Below are 5,889 nucleotides of genomic sequence, written 5' to 3' on the forward strand. Positions count from 1 at the left end.
GCTCGCTCCTCAAATACCACTTTGATGCAAGCTCGGTAGTGGGCCGTAAATAATGCAAAGTTGCAAGTGCATAACCAAGTTATAGTATCGTGTGATCAAAATTGTCTCCATTAACTTGGATGCGGGACGGAGCATCTAATTAAGAAAGATGCTTTAGATCCATAAATTCACCCTTAGGATAGGGTTTTATTTTTTTAAGGGGCCCATGGCTTCCAATATACTCAAGAGTATATTGTTAATTACCCTCTCAAGAAGGCACCTTCGATTAAGAGTCAACAAATCATCCAAGAGAACTCACAATAGTGTTTGCGTTGGAAATATTTTTCATTGCTAAATCCATTACAATTGTTTATCGATTTACAAGATTCGAAAGAAGGAGCCTTTTTATAAGCCTTTTCTTACACGAATGAAAATAAATGAAGACTTCCTAGAAACTCACACATGATCGTTTATCGGTCGCTGCTTGCGTGAGATTTTTACCTGTGCTGGAGACACATTAGTCTGTGGACCACCAAAAATCAGATCCAGTTGATCTCGTTTCACAAAGGAAGCAAGACTGAAGTAAATAACCTCAACAAAGTGGGATTACTACTCTTCTTAAGATCAAAATGAATTCTGATCTCAAGGAAACAAACGAAAGGTTGCAGGTCTCTCGAAATCTCCCTCTTTATGCAGAAATTCACCAAGATCTCGCTAGCCTCTCTCTGAAATTTGTAGGTCTGCTCTCACAAGGTCAGCACCTCGCCTCCAAACTCCAAATTTCAGATCCCCCGTGCATAGCGGCCCTAGGGGTGTATTTATAGGCTTCGGATGTCGTATTTTCGGATAAGAATTCATGATTTGATCTTATCTTCAGTTAATAACGGTTTAACCATGTTTAGGGATGATCCCAAGGCAATTTGGGAGGCAGTAGATCGAACAAATCCTGAGAAAATCATCTGAAAACACGTCATTGGTAACTTCACTGTGCGAGCCACCTCAATGTGACTCGGCACTGTTTCAAGTCACCTTGAGGTGACTCGGGATTTCCGAGTCACTTCGAGGTGACTGGGATTTTTTGATTTCCCGGGTTGGTCATGTTTCGTCGTTTCGAGCGCGTTCCGTCGTTTCCTTTTGGCATCGAATAATCTTTTTTGACTCGGATGATGACGTTCATCACCTTCTCTTTATCTCAAGCTGTGTTTCGGGAACCTATAGGCTTGGTCCAATAGTTCAGGCGAGGTTCGACCAGTTCAGGCGGACTTCAGAATATGCTACGAAGAACATGTCATAACTTTCAAACCGTAAGTCAGAATTGGATGAATTATTTATGAAAATCATTTATCTCGATGAGATGGGGGCCAAACAAACCGACCGAAGTTTGGTTTGCCGCCATCCGTTTTACCAAATTCCCTCCGGTTTGGGAGATATCGGCGTTTTCGTCAGTTTTGAGCTTCTTTGCAATCTATAGGCAATTTTTTTATGCCTACAAGTAGTAGAAATGGAGTATACCCGCAGCTTGGACATATAGAGATGAGTGTTGATTTGGGTGGAGATCAATTTGATTTGGGGTTTGATTTGATTTGGAGTCCAGTTTAGCGATATGGAGGTCGATTCGATTTGGACTTGGATTTTAGTTTAAATGACATTTCGGTCAATTTGATTTGAGTTGGTTTGGATGTGGATTGTTTTTTATTTGGATTTTAGTTTTGATTTAGTAGGGGACCCAAGTCTAAGTTACCGTTTTCTGACACAACAAAAACAAAATTCTCATGTTCTTATTTGTTTCCTTTCCCACTCAAATAAATGCAAAATCAAAGTACAAAGAAATAATGAGAAAATGCTCAGTGACTAAAATAAAAATAGCGAAGCTCGCATTAATGAAAAACTAAAAAAGAGTGGCTAAACAACATGGTTTAAACATTATCACTATGGACAATTCAAACAACAACGTTGAGAGTACAAAGACGTAGTAAATTATGAGAGCCTCTTTGAACAAACTTAAAAAATTAAAAAGGTTGAAGTTTATGGGCGGGAAAAAAAATGAAACTCTTTAAGACTGATTGGTTGAATTGGGTTGTAATCAGTGATTTTCAATTCTTTTTCGGTTATTGCCACCCTACATGATGGCCATCAATTCACATTCATTCAAATCAATTCTTCTGCCCCCTCTTTTCTCATTTTAAGCTGGTAAAATTTCACATGGGAAAATGTTATGTGCTCGTGTTGTAGCTACTGCCTTTTATAGTTTTAAGCTTGCAAAATTTCACATGAGAAAATGTATAGGCTTGTGTTGTAGCTACTGCACTTCCTCGTGTTGCACATATTTTTTGATAACTAGTTGGATTGCACGTGCAATGCACGTGGTAAAATTTTTAATATTATTTTAAATTCTAATTATATTTATAACAAGAATATACGTAAAAGTAATGTTTGATGATGTGGATGTAAATCCAAGCTTATGACGTTATAGGCTTTCTATGTCTTTGCACTAATTTCTTTGAAAAGCCATCGAATTTTCTTTCATCTCGAAGCTTCTGACTGCACTTTGTGTTTCCTATGTATTTGCCAGAGGTCTTTTTCCCTTTGCTTGGCTATCCATTGATCATTAACTATGCGGTCTATCGGTTTGCTTGGATCGGTTGCCTTCTCTTCAGCGTGGTGTTCTTCTTTGTCAATAGCTTATGTGTTTGGTTCACTAATCTCCAGAACTCCATTAGAAACGACTAATATCTCATTGTAAAGAGATTGCATAATTTTGTCGATGACCTTGTCGATAAACGTAATGAACAAGCAGCAATCATTCCCCAAATAAAAGGCTACATGAACCCTATATCTTTTGCTGGATGGATGCATGTTGAGAAAGTAGCAGATGATGTGATGAGGCTTAGGCAAATAAATAACCCACATCTTCAGCATCAGAATGTATGTATCGTAATGTTAATATGTTTGAAAATTGTTATGCAGAAAATTGGTTCATACCCAAAATGCAAGCTCAATAAAGAGTTAGTTGACTGGCTTCCTTCATGATTTAAGCTATGCCGGCTTGTTATGTCGCCTAATATCTCATTGGATCATCACTGTCATGTGCCTATAGCGAAAAACTCGTGACTGTAAGCAAGATGAAAATCAAGCACTCAAGTTTTATGGTTAATCACAGATTCTTTTTCTTAATGTGTAGTGATAGCCACTTATCGTCTCTATACTGTTCTATTGGCATATAAATGGCACATTCCTAGATGGAATAATTTCTCCATCATTTGGATGTATGTTATAACTGTTGATGCTCGTAAACAAATAGTCGATGGGGGTTTCCCGCAGTCGGATGCAGTTTCGATCCTAGCGACGGTGGAGAAGAAGGAGAGGATGAATGTTGGGGCCGACTCCTCCTCTGACTTTATGCCCGATTCTGAGCGCGCGGGGTGGACTGATAGCCTGCACATGCAAGAATCGTAGGAATACGGGGCTAGTTTTCCTCGTGGTACATCCGACGGTCAAGTCAGTTTGTGAACTTGGGGAGGGTTTCTTGAGATGTCTCTGGGCCATTGAGGTCTTTGCAGGGGGTTTCTCCCTAAGAGTTATTAAATGCTCTTTATGTAAAAAAAAAGATCCCAAAGGGGAGTAAAGCTCAAGTGTAAGAAGAAGCAGAGAGCCACCTTTTTCCTCTTTTTTTCTCTCCCCCTGCTCTTACCTTCCTTACCTTCTTTTATAGCCCCTCTGCCTCTAGGAGTTTGACCCTCGGCTTTTGTTGACTATGCACAGGAGGTGGTTTGAAAGGTGAACAGGCAGGCTGCTGAGTCATCTTTCTTCCTCCAGGTGTCGGCAAGCGACTGGAAGGGAAGTCATTCAGTGTTAGGAGAGAAACGTCTTCTCAGTACCCTAGATTTGTCAGAAGAGGCAGGGTGTAGGATAGATCGGCTGTGTGGCCGTCCTTCTCTCTCCAGGTGGCGGCTGGGAATTGGAGGAGAAATCATTTGTGTACAGAGAAGCATCATGGAAATTCTCTGGGAAATGACTTATAAGCCGAATAAGCGGCTGGTCCACGAGGGTTGTCAGAACAGAGAGCTTGATGGGACTAATCAGTACTGTTGTGTCGATTGACGTCTGAAATAACCTTGGTCGGCTCTTATCCCTTTGGCCAAGGCGGGTTAATCTGTGAGTCATCATTATGATTTGGCGACCCGGTAGTAGAGTCGTCTGCTCAAGGAGTTGTCTTAATTGTAAGGGGACGACTGATCCCGTTCTTTGAGTCGGTCATGATGACCTGACGATCGGAATAAGGCTTGTCTGCTCGTCTAGTCGAGGGACTTTGCTCTGACTAGGCTTTTGAGCCTCTAAGTTGATTCGAACCATAACTCGCTTGGGCTTATGTAGGTATTCTTCCAATACTTCTATTTTAGTATGGTGACTAACCATAACTGTTGGCCCCTTTCAGTCGGAGCTGACTTTGGTCGGGTCTGAGTGAAATAGGAATGAGTTTGCTGAGAATATTTAAGATTTTCTAGCCTGTTGATCGTGGCTTAGGAACATGGCGTGGGGTGTGCTCAACCACCACTCTTTGGTGGATTGATGTTGTCGGTTTTGGGAACTGCTTCTTCATAGGAGACGAGGCGTCAGGGATTAAAGCAGGCGGCGCTTCGCTTTGCCAATTGATTGGTGTGAGCGGCGGTTCGTATCTCCAACGATCTGTTTCAGATTCTCGAAGTGTATCTGTATTGGTTGCTCCAAGGATTGAGCCTCTTGAATTCTCCCGCCTGCTTCTTTGAGGGTTTATAAATAGTTGCCGACGTTGTTCGAAGAGTACTCTATCTCAAGAACATTTTTCTTCGTAGGTTCGTTCATTTCTTCTTAAGATATTTTATCATGTCCTTTCCTCAGAATGATCGTGAAAGGAAGCTCAGGGTCCTTTATCTGTCAAGGTCGAAGACGACATTAGACGAGGTAAACTGGTTACATGATGAATATGACATCTCTCGTGTGACGATGACCATAGGGGCACTGGACAGCCTGACTCCGGTGCATATGCACGGTGGAGATCGAGTGCCTCTTTATCTGGCGCATCTGCAGTGTGGCCTGCGCCTGCCACTGCATCCCTTCGTAGGGTCCTTTATCTGTCAAGGTCGAAGACGACATTAGACGAGGTAAACTGGTTACATGATGAATATGACATCTCTCGTGTGACGATGACCATAGGGGCACTGGACAGCCTGACTCCGGTGCATATGCACGGTGGAGATCGAGTGCCTCTTTATCTGGCGCATCTGCAGTGTGGCCTGCGCCTGCCACATCTGCAGTGTGGTCTGCGTCTGCCACTGCATCCCTTCGTTAGGGAGGTTTTTGCGGCTCTTGGGGTTTCTCCCTACAAATTCCACCTGCACGCTGTCTGCACTTTGATGATGTTTATAGACGTCTGTTCCGCGATAGATGTGGTGCCCAGCATTAGCTTGTTGGGGCACGCGGTCAGCGTGGGGTCCGCTGAGGGGGACCCCCACTATTTCTTCCGCTATCGAGGTGATTTTTGCTTGAATGCTGACCTCCCAGAGCTGGGCGAAGAATGAAAGAGGTTCTTCGTCTGGGTGTTCGACGCCGACAATATATTGTCCTGCTCGGGTTGGCCCGAGGTACAGGAGAATGCATTGGAGCCAAGGGCTCTTAGTGACTCAGAGGCCAAAGATCTCGAGCAGCTTTGGGGTCTTCTTGGTCTTCAAGAGTCCAGACCTTCAGATGGAGAAGAATTCCCAGAGATGGGAGGGTCCTCCTCGTCCTCCTCCGGCTCCGAAGCGACAGTCCTTCCTCCACCAATGGAGGTCTGTAGAAGAGGTGCCGACTCGGAGGAGCTGAGTTCTTCCAAGAGGACTCTGAAGAAGATGAAGAGGGATTCTGAGGGTGATGACCTTGAGCCTTAAGGAA

Source organism: Asparagus officinalis, chromosome 1 (assembly GCF_001876935.1).
Source record: "Asparagus officinalis chromosome 1, Aspof.V1, whole genome shotgun sequence".
Classification (NCBI taxonomy): Eukaryota; Viridiplantae; Streptophyta; class Magnoliopsida; order Asparagales; family Asparagaceae; genus Asparagus; species Asparagus officinalis.